The sequence below is a fragment of the Microcebus murinus genome, chromosome 2 (assembly GCF_040939455.1).
Source record: "Microcebus murinus isolate Inina chromosome 2, M.murinus_Inina_mat1.0, whole genome shotgun sequence".
NCBI classification, from domain to species: Eukaryota; Metazoa; Chordata; class Mammalia; order Primates; family Cheirogaleidae; genus Microcebus; species Microcebus murinus.
This window is the reverse complement of record NC_134105.1, coordinates 81,752,019-81,767,670: the sequence shown is the minus strand read 5'-3', so window position 1 is coordinate 81,767,670 and position 15,652 is coordinate 81,752,019.

Genomic DNA, 15,652 nt, shown 5'->3' with positions numbered 1-15,652 from the left:
ATATATATATATATATATATTTAGTTAGCCAATTAATTTCTTTCTATTTATACTAGAGACGGGGTCTCGCTCTTGCTCAGGCTGATCTCCAACTCCTGACCTTGAGCAATCCACCTGCCTCGGCCTCCCAGAGTGCTAGGATGACAGGCGTGAGCCACTGCGCCCATCCTTAACTGAATATTTTAGAGAAATTCTGCAGATTCTCTCGTGTCCTCTAATTCCACATGTCACAATAGCCACTCTTCAGCTTCCAATTTTCTAGGTTATTTGGCCACATATTTTGGTGAGAGGAGAGGCTTTTACCTCAAAAAAATGTCTTTTTTGTGTTTCCTTTAAATACAGGCTTATTAAAGAACTTCACAGATCACTTGTTCTGGTTTATAATTTAAAAGGAAAATTGCTTTGGTCACTAGATCAAAATTTCAGTTTGAGGCACAATGAATAATTATACTTCAAAAGTTCACTATGACTTTCATTGTTGATATTTATAATGCATATAATATCATGTAAATAAGTACAAGGTTTCTTATGTGGAACAAGTTTGATGACTTATATAGAATGCAATTTAATTGAATATTTTATATCTAGTTTTCAAAGTAATTATGCTGCGAGAAAGAAGCCAGACAAAAAAAGAGTACACACTTTATGATTCCATTTATGTAAAATTATACACAATGCAAAGTAATCTATAGTGACAGAAAGTATGTCAGTGGTTGCCTGGGGGAGGGGCTGGGAAGAGGGAGAGAGAGAGATGACAAAGGGACACAGTGGAACTTTCGGGGTGCTAGAAATATTTGTTAGCTTGATTGTTATTGATGGTTTCGCTGAGGTATATGTGTGTTAAAACTTATCAAAACCATACATTTTAAGTATATGTAATTTATAGCATGACAATTACACCTCAACAAAACTTTTAAAAAATCTAATCTTGACTATCAGGTTATTCCTGTCCAAATGAACTGTGCTAATATAACTACTGTATATTACACATACCTGGAAATTAAGGTGAAAAATAAAAATTAGAAAACAGAGACACAGACATATGATTGGCAAGAGGACAGACAGGTCCTTCTTCAGATGTTGTATCTGGAGGTCATGTCTCTAGTGCTTAAGGCTTCATGCCTTAAGCTTTGCCAGCAACCCAGAACAGTTTGCTTTCATCGCCACAGAACAAATAACTTGCCAAGTCTTCACATAACACTGTTTCCTATGATCTCTCAAGAAGCCATTAAATAATATCCCACAGGACTGTAGCTGCATAAAACATGGAGCAGATTCAATAGCTTTTATTGATAAGAGGAAAGGGAATGACAAACAGTGATTCAAGAGCAGGAAAGACAGTTTGGTACCTTTATTTCACCATTAAGATCTACAAGAAGGAAAATGATGTTTGAAAGCTATGAGTTTAGTGTTCAAAGTACCCTTCTAATCCATTATATTTGCACTATAGCCAAATGATATTTCAAAACCACAAATCTGATCTTGTCTTTCCTGCTTAAAACCTTATGCTAGCTTCCCACTGGCCACCACTTGTAGGAAAAAGCCTCAGTCTGGTTTACCGGGTGCTTAATGGTTTGATCCTTGTCTGTGTTTTCAGGCTGGGCTCATCTCAGTCTCCCACTCGATCTGCAGCCATGCCAACTGCCTTTGCGTATCTCACACGCCAAGGCTTTTCATGTTGTAATGCAGTTTGGGTTCTCCAGGAAGCAGACTCTGAGGCAAAGGTTAGTGTTCAGGATGTTTGTTAGGGAGTGCCCTTCCTTCCAACAATAACTCTGTGAGGATAGGAATAACTTCTGCAGTATTAACCGCTGTATCTTTAGCGTCTACCAAAGTATTGGCACATAGTAGTTACTCAAGTAATATCGACTGAATGAATGAATGAATCTGAGGCTTAAAAAGCATTGCAAGGAGCAAAGGTCCTTGCTGATCTACTTTGTCTATACTGAGACTCATGGCGGTGTGATGTTGAGGCCAAGACTTTGGGCTCCATGGTCGGACGGCCCAGCTCGTCAGTTCCAGCTGAACCACATCCTAGCCCTGTGACCTTAGATATATTAACTAATCTTCTAAGCCCTAATTTTTTTAAATCAATAATAACAATAGTAATAGTATTAATGATAATAATGTTTTTCCGTAAGGCTGTTGGGAGGGTTCAATGAAATAATCTGTAAAGGGTTTATCATAGCACCTGGAATATAGTAAGGCATCTATAAATGTTAGTTATAAATTCTATTATTATTTGACCTTTTGCTGTGAATTCTTAATACGCTTTTTAAAAGATAAGAATGTTAGGAAAGACTGTTTTATATTTGCTGTTAAAAATGCATCAAAATAGTAATCTTAGAAAAAACTAGAACCTTGTTGTATTTCCCTGCACTTACTTTACAGTTTAGTAGTTTTCATTTGGCATTATACACAGGAGGTGGGGGATAGCATTATCTTCCCATTACTTACAGTCTCCTGATGCTTTAAATAAGGCCTACATCTGTACCCTCCACCCACACAACCTAGGAATTTTGGCAATACTGATCTACTTATAGCTTACAAGTAGTGCTGTGCATGTGTGTGTATGTGTGTGAAACATGCTTTTGCCTATGTCCAACGTCCCTTTTGCTACATTAGGAAATTTCTGCTTCAGTACAAGTTGGTTCATTGGCTCAAAAATCAGCTTCTAAACAAAGCCTTTCCCTGAGTTTTCCATTCTACTCCTGATTTGCCATTTTTACTATGACAACTTTTACACACCTGGACTCATGTCCTGCCCCCTGTGTATTACATCTCCCCATTTGACTGTGAGCTTCTTTTTAATATTTTTTTTTATTTTTATACACTTAGGGTATACAAGTTGAATTCTGTTACATGTTTATATCACATAACGGTGATAGACTGTGAGCTTCTTGAAAGCAGTTCTTCTTCATGTTTTTGTATCTTGCACATCCAGATACTCAATAAGTGTTTATTGAATTGACTTGAATTAGAAGAAAACCACCAGATCTCTTCAGAAAGACATAAATGATGAGTGGTTTAGGTAATCTGTGCTGGGCTCAAAGAACACAGTACAGAGTTTAATAAGATAGAAGTCAAATATTTATTCTTTGTTACCTTTTTATTTTTAATTGCAATATAACACTCTCATAAAAAAAGTGCCCCAAATATTAGTGTATTACTCAATGAATCATCACAAAATGAACACCTGACCACCAACCAGGTCAAGAACTAGAACATTGCCAGAAGCCCCTCTCATGTCCCCATAAACATCCATCTTTATAAAGTATTTTTCTTTATACTAGAAACCTTATTGGAGCCTTTAGAGGTTATTCCTCCAACAAATAAATAATCGACCGCTCTGCTTTCTTTCTTTTTTTTTATTTCGGCATATTATGGGGGTACAAATTTTAAGGTTTCAATAAATGCCCTTTCCTCCCCTCCCCCCACAAGTCTGAGTTTCCAGCATGACCATCCCCCACATGGTGCACATCTCACTCATTATAGCAATGGATTGCCAGGCAGTTCCATCCACTCTTTCACTGACATGTATTTTCAAATTCTGTCCTCTTCTTAAAGAAACACACACATTTAACACTCCATCTCTACACCTTTGTGACTCTTATTTCCATTGGGCCTCACGTCTTTCTTTGTCTTCTTTTATTGTATGCTCTTTCCCCCCATACTCTTCCTAATTGAAACCCTTTACCCACTTCCTGTTAACTGTCTGACCTCTCTTCCCCTTGTCACTCCTCCACTATAAGATGCTTTCAAAAAAATCTCCAAAAAGAATCGAATTTTTGATTAGTACTTACAAGATACAAATGTGAAATCTTCATTTAATTCAGACTGCAAAGATTAACAGAACATAGATATTAGGATGAGTCGATTAACGGAGTAGAAAAGATGACAAATTTAGAGAAAATGACTTACTTTTCTGGGTGATAGGCAAAAGAACATGAAGAAACTGAAACCACTGGCAGTCTCAAAAGGATTACTAGTAAGAGTTGTACTCAGGATGCTTATGTCACCGTGATATAAACAATGCTGCTACCGAAAGTTTCAGAAGGTAACTTGAACTGAAAAAGCTATTTATTAGTCAGTCTAAAAAGAAAATCAATAATCGCAAGAATTAACTACTTTGGAAATGGCTCATTTCCTTATATGTCACTGTAAGTTAGCTTTTTCTTTTTTATTATTCTTAACGGTTCTTTCCATTTCTTGTCAATCTCGTGTCATTTGAAGAACTGGTATTTGCTGAGATTTGTAATTATAAGCCATTGCATGCAAGGGATATAGGGTTCTCTTAAATCTTAACGAGATGCCTCTAATATTCTGAAGGTAAAAAAAAATGTACTGGTATCTATGTTTTAGCTATTATATAGAAAAGATAAAAGACTTATCTGGGATATTCAGTGCTGAGGATTTATGTGACTATAATAAGAATAAATTCTGGGGTTTGATAGCACTCACAATTTAACAATAGTTCAGTCAAGTGTCCACAGTAAACAATTCCTCCCATTTGGAAGAGATATAACAGGTGATGCTGACATAAAACTCCTGCCTAGAATATGGATTTTTATTTGATTTTATTTATTTTTTAATTTGCTGAGATGAGGTCTTCCTCTGTCACCCAGGTTGGAATACAGTGGTAAAATCATAGCTCACTACAGCTTCTAACTCCTGGGCTCAAGTGATCCTCCTGCCTCAGCCTCCAGAGTAGCTAGGACTACAGGTGCACACTGCCATGGCTGGCTAACATTTTTACTTTTAGTTTTTGTAGAGAAGTGGGTGTTGCTATGTTGCCCCGGCTGGACTTGAACTCCCGGACTCAAGTGATCCTTCTATCTCGGCCTCCCAAAGTGCTGGGATTACTGGCACGCACCAGCACCCTGGCCAGACTTATATTGTGTCTATCCATGTAAGTATCTGTCTCCCTGGTAGATTTTGAGAACCTCAAGGAAGAAAATGTATCTTATTCATCCACAGCACCAAGCATGGTGCCTAAAACATAGAAGGGTTTCACGCCTCCTAAACTAAAAACCTCAGGGTCAATCTTAATTCCTCTCTCTCATTGAGTAATTCTGAGAGTCACAAAATTCAGTAGATTTTACCTCAGAAGAGAAATATCTTTTAAATTCCACCTGTCTTCTTCACTCCTAATATGGGTAAGTCCATGCCCTTGTGGTCTACCTGCATTGGCCTTTTCACTGATGCTTCGTTTCTCTTATCCATGCATTCCAGACTACTTTCCACAGTGCCTTGGAGATGCCGGCTCATATTGCAAGAGGAGAGGAAGTTTTTTGAGTGTCAACTATATGCCAGGCTCGATGTCGAGCATTTAAAATTATGTCCTTTAATACTTACCGTACCCATCTGCAGTAGGGTTGGGTTGTATCGTTACAGTCATTCTACAAGAGGAAATTAAAGGAGATTAAATGTCTTGCTGACACTGGTTGTCTTCCTGATGCTGTCCCTCTCATGCTGGTCATGTTATCCTCTGGCTTAAAAAATCACAAATGAGAAAGGTTTTCACTACTGGCTCCCACTTACTTACAGAATAAAATATAAACTCTTTGGCTTGGCATACAAAGAAAATAAAATTCTCCCCAATATAACTCTAACCAGTTTTCAAGGCTTTTTTTTTTTTTTAACCTCCATCCAGTTCTGTGTGTACTGTAAGCTCCAGCAGGTCTGGACTTCTCACAGCTCCTCAGACTTCCAGGCCATTCCGTGACTCTCTTCCTTTGCATGTGCTAGTTTCTGTCTGGAGGGATCGTTACCTTCTTTGCCCAGCACATTCCTATTTTCCCTTCAAGACTCAACTCACATAAGTAAGTCAGTTCTCAGGGGTTTCCTCGACGTTTCCGCGTAGCTGGTTGTTTTCTTTTATCACGTGAGTATAACAGCACATTCCACATCACATTATAACCCACTAGAAAGATCTTAACTTGTCTTTCTGACTCCCTCCCTGTAAGACCTTTAAAGCTGTGTATTGTGTGTTTATTCAAATTTGTATCTCTAACTTTATTAAATGTTATTAATACAGTACTTTAAAAAATGAAATTTTCCTGCCTTTTTTTCATACCCAGAAAGCAGTTTAGAGTCAAGCTTGTTAATGAAAGCTATCTGCTTACATAGTTCTCAAAATGTGATTGTTTCAGCAGGCATTTAGCAAAATCATTACAAAGAAGACACGTTAGCAAAGAATGAAGACTATTAAATCTAAATAAACAATGCAACAGCTAACAATTATTGCTCAATTACTAGATACTAAGAACTATTCTCTTTGTTTTCATAAACAAACATTTAATCCTCACATCGACAATGCTATTAGGTAGTTATTATTATTTTGAGCTCTTTTTTGAAATTGAGGAAACTGAGGCACAGAAAGATTTCTCTGTGAATAAGTAGAACTAGTAAGTGGCAAAACTAGGATTGAACTTAATCTCTAGACTATATTAATAAAAAGCCATGAAAAGCTGGATGATAGAGTGAGATCTTTTCAGAAAGAATAAATTTTCCCATCTCTGTTTTAACTTTTAGGGGAAAGATTCAAATCAGAAAGTCCTTATGCACAAATAACTAGTAATGTTATTTAAGACTAAGCCACATCATAGGAAAGTCTATAATGTTTCTATCGAGTATGGTTAAGGAAGGCAAGTAAGACTCCAATTATAAGAATTAAATAGAAAAAATACAACATAAACACCCATTTATCAAGTGAGCATCTACACTATATGTCTAGAACTATGGTAAAAGTTTTAGGAATACAAAAGACTGTAATATACATTTCCTGTCCCCTAAAATAAACACTGCTATTACAAAAAAAATGCAGCTCTTACAAAGTAATTAGAGTAGATAATAAAAATCTTAAGTTATGTAGTACCAGTAATATTAATAAATGCAATTATAGAACAATGAATATATGTTAAATAGTGAAGTTATTTATTTTTAAAAATAATTTTAAAAGGTGAACTGGGAATTCTTTTTCTCAAATGCTTCCAAAATCATGCCCCTAACAGGAGAAGTTTTATAAAATAAAATTATTACAGCTATAAAATTCCATAAAAATTAAGCTTAAGAAACAAAGAACAAAACTTAAATACAAAGTTCTAGACTGAATTCTGATTAAAAAGAACCAACAATAAACGAGCAAGCTCTCTGTTTCATGGTATGACTAAAATGGAATAGCATTAGGAAAACTGCCTCAGGAAGTCAGAACACAATATAAATCAGTAAGAGTTTCCATACCTTTCTAGTCACAGGAAATCTTAAAATATCAGTCCATTCTGCCTGTGTGTGTGGCAAAGACAAAGTTTCTAAAGCATTCAAAATATTTCATAAGGTAGAGATTATACATTTTATTTAACAACTTATGTGTTAACCTTATTTATAAATGTCATTTCAAAGAAGGAGAGTACATTATAAAAGATGTGGGAAATCTTATCAAAATTGAATGAAAGAAAAAACTGTAAGAAAAGAAAATTAACTAAAGAAAAGAAAACAAGAAAAAAACAAGGCCTTTTCTGGCCATTCAGTTTTAATACTGAATGTATTAAAGGTTTCATGTTTGTTGAAATGAAAATTACGGAATCAGAACTACATCATAGATTTGCAAGGATGAGACTGGAGGGTAGGAGCCAGTGGACTTTAGGGGCCATCAGACAGGAAGCTGACTGGGAAAAACAGAGACAGCATTGAGAATATAAGATAGAGGTTACCTCAGCCAAATAAATTCTGGAACTTTCTTCTTGAACTAAATGAGAAGTTCACAGATGCTTTGGAATAGGAGGCCAGATAGTTTGGAATGACTTGCTTGATTAACAGTTTCAAAGGTCAGTGAAGGTGTTCAGCCTCCATCTCCTGAGAAGCCTTGCTAAAAATATTCGGTGTCTTTAATTAGGACTCTAGGAGTTTATCTTATTTCCCACCTTAATTATTAAGATGTTACCTTTGCATATTATTTTATACTTGAACATTCATAATAATTCTTAATTTTTTTCCATAGGGATATACTTATCTCTGTGTGTGTGTGTATGTGCGTGTGTGCGCATGCACAAGTGTATTTATAAATAATCCCCAAATAGATTGTGGTAACTTGTTTCCAAGATGGCTACCATCAATTTCTTTCCTCCCTGTATCTGTGGCTTTACTCCCTTGAATCTGGGCTTGCTTGTGACAGTTTTGCCTAATAGAATATAGTGGAAGTGATGCCACATGACTTCCAACACTTCCCAGGCCTTGAAGCTTCTGCCTGGGTCTCTTGGAACACTTGTTCCTGAAGTCACCATGCTGTTTGAAGCCCAAGCCAGACTGGTGACTATGTAGAGAGGCAAAAAAGAGAGCAATCCCTGACCAGCCCCCAGCTATGCCAGCTATTCTAGCTATCCCAGCCTAGGAGCCAGATGTGTGAGTAAAGAAGCTTTCAGATGATTCCAGCCTCAGCTGTCATCTTTCTGCAATCATTTGGAGGACTCAAGCTAAGTAATTCCCAGCTCTTTCAACTCCCAGGAAAATGAAACATAACAATAAATCATTGTTTTAAGCAACCAGTTTTGGTGTGGTATGTTACACACAGCAATAAATAACTGGAACAAGCAATAAACATCTGAAGACAAATCTAATTCTTCTTAATTCATTAGTAATATTCACTATAAAATTTATCACCACCCTGTCATTCCAGACTAAGTTCATATATCTATCATATATTTAACTGAACAATTTCACTATATGCCACTTAAATATTTCACTGGGCACAAAAACAAGTTGTTATATTTCGTTGACATTTTCAAGGGCTATAAAATGATGCAATAAAAGTGATAACATGCATAAATATAACACAAGTTTATATTAATGAAAAAGGATTATATAGTCTTTTGTAATAGACTTCTTTTTAGAGCAGTTTTTTAGAACAGTTGTAGGTTCACAGCAAAATTAGTGGAGAGTACAAAGTTCCCATATTATAAAAGATATTATATCCCCACCCATATTATACCATATTATACCCATAATATACTATATATCCATATTATACCATATATCCCATATTATACCCCCACCCCCATACATGCACAGCTTCCCCCACCATCAGCATCCCCTCCCAGAGCGGTACATTTGTTACGACCAATGAACCTATATTGACACATCATAATCTCTCAAAGTCTATAGTTTACATTGGGGTTCATGATTGGTGTTGAACATTCTATAAGTTTTGACAAAGGTATGGTGACATGTACCCACCGTTACTATATAACACAGAATAGTTTCACTGCCTTCAAAAGACTGTGCTCTGCCTATTCACCCTTTCCTCCCCGCAACCCCTGGCAACCATTGATCTTTTTATTGTCTCCATGATTTTGCCTTTTCCAGAATGTCATTTAGTTGGAATCATACAGTACGTAGCCCTTTTAGACTGGCTGCGTTCACTTAGTAATATGCATTTAAAGTTCCTTCATGTTGTTTGATGGCTTCATTATCTATTTTTTTTTTTTTTTGAAAGAATACTCTGCTACATTTTTTCTTCCCTCACTCATTCTTTTAAATTTTGCTTTTGGCCTTACCCCTCTATGAAACCCTGTGATCTTTTAAACAAATTTTTTTTATCCTTTTTTTAGAGACAGGGCCTTCCTCTGTTGCCCAGGCTGGAATGCAGTGGGGTGATCATAGCTCACTGCAGCCTCAAACTCCTGGGCTTAAGCGATCCTCCTGTCTCAGCCTCCCAAATAGCTGAGACTGCAGGTGCACACCACAAGGCCTGGCTAATATTTCTTATTTTTTGTAGAGATGGTGTCTTGTTATGTTTCCCAGGCTGGGCTTGAGCTCCTGGCCTCAAGTGATCCTCCCACCTTGGCCTCCCAAAGTCCTGGGATTACAGGCGTGAGCCGTGATGCCCAGAAAAAGACTTCCTACTCATAAAATCTAGAGCTTTTCCTGCAGCATTGAATATCACTGCTCACTACCTCTTTAAACCCTCCTTGCCTTTGGCTTCGACTGCTCTTTTGTTTCTCTTCTCTCTCTCTCTGCTCATTCCTCCCTTGTCACCTTTCTGCATACTCTGCAAGTATAGGTATTTCCCAACAGCCTGTCGTTGGCCTTCTCTGTCCTCTCCACTACCATCTCAGCTTGTCTTTTTCTCACACCCACATTATCCTCTATTTAAAACATCTAATGAGCATTGGTAAAATCTCTGGCTCCTTACATTCAACCAGTTAGCCGAACTCACCACTCCTTCCTCCCTACTACACCTTGAAACTGTCCCTTCTTTCCATTTCTTCTGTCCCTTGCCTAGTTGAAGAACTCATTAACTCTTGTTTAGACAATGGCAGTAGAGTTTTAGCCAATATATTTGTGCCATTAGCCTGCTTTCTGCAAGTGCACTTTATTCAATCCTGCCAGATTCATTTTCCTGAACTGCCTTGCTGATTAATGCCCACTTTGATGTCATTGGAAGTACAGATGCATATTTATTATTTTAATAACATAATGTTGAAATATTTAGTGATGATTAAGAAAGTTATTATTTTTATACATAAAACAATTACTAAGAACGTTGACCCTTGAACAATGAGGGGGTTAGGGTTTGCTAACCTCTGCAGAGTCAAAAATCCACATATAACTTCTTACTGCCCCAAAACTTAATTACTCATAGCCCACTGTTGACCGGAAGCCTTACCAATAACATAAACAGTCAATTAACACATATTTTGTATGTCATATGTATTATATACTGTGGTCCCCAACCCCTGGGCAGTGGACTGGTTACTGGCCAGTGGCCTGTTAGGAACCAGGCTGCACAGCAGGAGGTGAAAAGCGGGTGAGCAGGTGAAGCTTCATCTGTATTTACAGCCGCTCCCCATCACTCACATCCCCACCCGAACTCCACCTCCTGTCAGATTAGCAGCATTAGATGCTCTCAGGAGTACGAACGCTGCTTTTAACTATGCACGCAAGGGATCTAGGTTGCGCGCTCCTTGCGAGAATCTAATGCCTGATGATCTGAGGTGGAGCTGAGGCGGTGATACTAGCGCTGAGGAGCAGCTAAAAATACAGATTATCATCAGCAGGGAGGTTTGACTGCACAATAAATGTGATGCACTTGAATCATCCCGAAACCATCCCCACCCCCAGTCCATGGAAAAATTGTCATCCATGAAACTGGTCCCTGGTGTCAGAAAGATCGAGGACTGATGATACACTGTATACATACAATAATATAAGCCAGAGAAAAGAAAATGTTATTAAGAAAATCATAAGGAAGAGAAAATATGTTTACTATTCATTAAGTGGAAGTGGGTTATTATAAAGGTCTTCATCTTCATCATCTTCGGGTTGAGTAAACTGAGGAGGAGAGGAGGAAGAAGGGTTGGTCTTGCTGTCTCAGGTATTTTATGGTAATAAATAGTAAAAAAGATTAGTCTGTACATAATTTTATGTACTCATGACATACCTAACTTTTTAGTGAGTTTTTGATATTTCTAAGCTATGTAGTTCATCTGTGAGTTTTTCAAATTGTCACAAATCTCCAAAAGAATTTTCAATATGTTAATTGAAAAAAAAATGGTGTCTAACTGGACCCATGCAGTTCAAACCTGTCTTACTCAAGGAACAACTGTAAATTGACATCAAATGAAAATTCATCAAATGAAATAAAATGACATACTATTCAATAAATTGAGTACCAGAAGGGAGTAAATTAGATGACCCAAAGAATATTATATATTTATTGGCCAAACAAATACTTATAAAATTTTGAATTACAATGCAAGGCAGAAAAATAGTTGTTAGAGTGCATCATAATTCTAATGTTTGTAAGCAGTAATTGTATGCTTACATTTATAACTTCAACAAAATTTTTAGTTCATTCAATTTAGGTCATGAATGTTTTATGAAAAAGGTCCTATTTGGTAATTATTCATATCTTGAGAGGAAGAAGAATTTTACCCCTTCAAAATTTCCTCCAAATTTAGAAAAAGCTACAACTTTGTGTATAATAATACACATAATTTTTGTATATGTAAGCTAATATAAAAGCATGTATAAAGAAAAAGTGAAAGAATTAGAGAAACATCAAGTATTCAAAATACATTTACAAGTAAAGAAAGCTTCTGTGTGCTTGTGCTTGAGTTTGTATGTAAGTTGCTATCTCATCCCTTGGCTATCTGCCTTACAGTTTTATTTCTGATCTCTTAGTATTATATTAGTAAATATGTAGATGGATAGATATAGATACATAATTTTTTTCTAAGAGGGAGTTCTTAAATGTTTTCAGATGTGGAAGTGAGATGACTTTATTTTCAACATTTTTACTAGCAAGATTTCAATAGATCTTATTTTATTCATTCTTTTTTTTTTTTTTTTTGAGACAGGGTCTCACTCTATTGCCCAGGCCAGAATGCAGTGGCATGATCATAGCTGTTTTGAATCTGACCTCAAGCTTTCCTTCAACCTCAGCCTCCAGAGTAGTTGGGACTATAAGCTCTACTTTTGTACAAGTATGAATTTTCAAAAAATTATTTTTAGTACAGACAGTCTCCTTATGTTGCCCAGACTAGTCTTGAACTCCTGGCCTCAAGTGATCCTCCTGCCTCAGCCTCCCAAAGTGCTGGAATTACAGGCATGAGCCATGGTGCACAGCCAATTTCAATTTTAAAGAAAGTTGTTTCTCTTGACCTTAGAGTTATCTGGCATTCATAATATTAGTCTTATCTAGGTAAGAAAATTCTAATCTAAAACCCAGGAAACATGATATTATTTGTGGTTCTGTCATTGATTTTTCAATTTGACCACATATTTATATCTTCAGTTTAGAAAAGAAATTTTAAGAAAAGTGCTCATTAGCCCTACCTCTTATTTTCCTGAAAGTAGTAACATTTAAAAATAAGAACACTGGGTATTTACCCAAAGGAAAAAAAGACATTCTATAAAAAAGACACCTACACTCAAATGTTTATAGCAGCACAATTCACAATTGGAAAGATGTGGAAACAACCCAAGTGCCCATCAATACATGAATGGATTGATAAAATGTGGTATATGTATGCTATGTAGTACTACTCAGACATAAAAAGGTGAACTAATACCTCTTGTATTAACCTGGATGACACTGGCGACCATTCTTCTAAGTGAAGTATTATGAGAATAGAAAAACAAACACCACGTGTACTCACCATTAAATTGGAATGAATCAATCAACACTTATGTGCACATATGGAAATAACATTCATCAGAAATCAAACAAGAGGGAGGAGAGGGGGGCCTGAGTAAATTCACACCTGACAGGTTCAACGAACACTACCTGGAGGATGGGTACACTTACAACTCTGACTCAAATGGTACAAAAGCAATTTATGTAACCAAAACATTTGTACCCCCATAATATTCTGAAATTAAATAAATAAATAAATATAAATAGAAACAGAGGAAGACGAAGAAATTTAAGTATGTTAAATTGATAATAAATATTCATTTGCTTATTCCCTGGTTCTACATTTGTTGAGACACCCAGGTACTAGGCAGGTAGGAGGAGTGGAGGCTGCCTCTAAAAAGCTCACCATCTAGTGGGGCACATCAATAGCTTTATGTCGGTTGAGGTCAAGTTATGCTGACAAATAAATTTTGGCACCAATAATAAAACAGACTTCTGGTTTCAGACTGTTTTACATTTGAGGATTGCAGATAAAAGACAGTAGGCTTGTATTATGGTACTATATGTGCATATTCTAAGATAGATATATATAGGTATAGTACCCAACCCAGCCTGCCAGGGAATAGGAGGGTTGGTGGAGAGACAATAGAAATTGACTCATAGGTGTCAATGAAATAAAAAGATTATACTGTATTATTGTTCCAGGGTGCTGTAAATAATATTGAGGAAGAAATTATGGCTTGATGGTGAAATTCGAGACTACTTTTGAGCTTTCTTACTTTATTGTTGTATTACAAATTGTCAGATACTTCTTATTGTTGTTACAAAGTTAATATTGAAAACTTTATGTAGCCTATTCAATTCCCCTTCCCCGACTGATGGAACAAAAAATATTACAAACAACACATTCAATAGCAGTGTCTTCATTTAAACACTCAATTATTTCTGGCATGTCTGGACTATAGTTCAAGGCTTTTATGCTTTCTTACACTTTTCAGATGGTCTCTCTGCGTCTAGCCATACTCTACCCTATCCCAGAATCCAGAGCTGATCATCTCACTGCCATGCCTGAAAACCTTTAAGAGGTTTTTAAGAGGCTTTTAAGAGGAAAAAAAAATTATATATCTATTTCTATCTATCTACCTATATACATATATACCAGTAAGATATCAAAAATAAAAATGTAGGGCACATAGACTTGGGGTGAGACAGCAACCCACACACAAACCCGGGCAGGAGTGTGAACACAAGGAAGCTTTATGAGGACTGCAAATTTGGTGGGAAAGGACAGGAGGCAAAAACAGAACAAGCACCAAAGCTCGAGAGAGGATGTGAGACATAACATAAGCCAGGCCAGTCAAGAGCTTATGCCAAAGATGCTCCCTGGAATTGAAGTGTGTGGAAAGCAGATCCAGACCTAGAATCCCTTTAACATGGACCTAGAATATCTCAACATGTTAAATGTTTGTGTGTTAACAGCCGCTTATAAAGCTTGGTTTGTTTAGTATTTTTATCATTTCTTTCCCCCTGCCTAACCTGCATAAATTATTTGTGCTATTTTTCAACATAGGCTTTACTAAACAAATGCAAATTCGGTACCTGATCGAGTTATACATTAATCACTCAAAACTACCCACTGGAAATCTATTTGAGAAGTGACCAGCGTGTAAGAGAAATCTTGAGGTATTCACCAGAAAATAAAATCAGGGGAATTTGAACAAATATGGTTTTACCAAATAGTCTTATGGAATATAAATTTTTTTTAAAACCCTAGAAATCTATAAAATAATTCAATAGCTGTACCTCTAAAACATTTAAAGGCTTTAGGACGTTACTTAGTTTCCATACCGCAATGCACTTAGAAATACAAAGTGCAAAGCATCCGCTATTCATTTCTCCTAGCTGAGACAAAATTAGGGCACGGAATATTAAAACTTGACAAATGGTCCTTTGAATTATATTATGACTATGCAAACCAGAAAAGCTTGGCTAAACATGGAAAATGCAAATTCTGTTTCATTTCTTGTTCTTTAACTCAAACTTTAACATGAGGGCAGGGATATAAAAAAAGCATTGAATGCGCCTGTCCCATTTCCGTCTAATGCATTCTAAAAGGTGGTAGAACTTAATTCTCCAAAGTCCCTCTATTACTTCCTATCTCTAGATAAGATGTTGGCTGATTTGGGCAATTATTTCAGAGACAGTTTTTAAAAAATGTGCTCATATGGTTCTAAATTTTCCTGAGGTAAGGCTTACAAAAACCATTGATTGTGAGTATATGGAGGGTAAGTAGGAATTAATTTTCTTCTTTGTGCAAGCATGGGATTGCACCCTCTAAAATAACCTAAATTTGAAGACTGTTACAGCTCTGCAAGGTAGGTTATAAAGATTAGGAAAATGAGGTGAAATAACTTATCCGCACAACCCTGTTCGTAGAAGGTCAAGTCAAAACTAGAATCCAGATTTCTAATTCCCTGCACAGTATGCTTTCATATTGTAATACCATACATGGTAGTA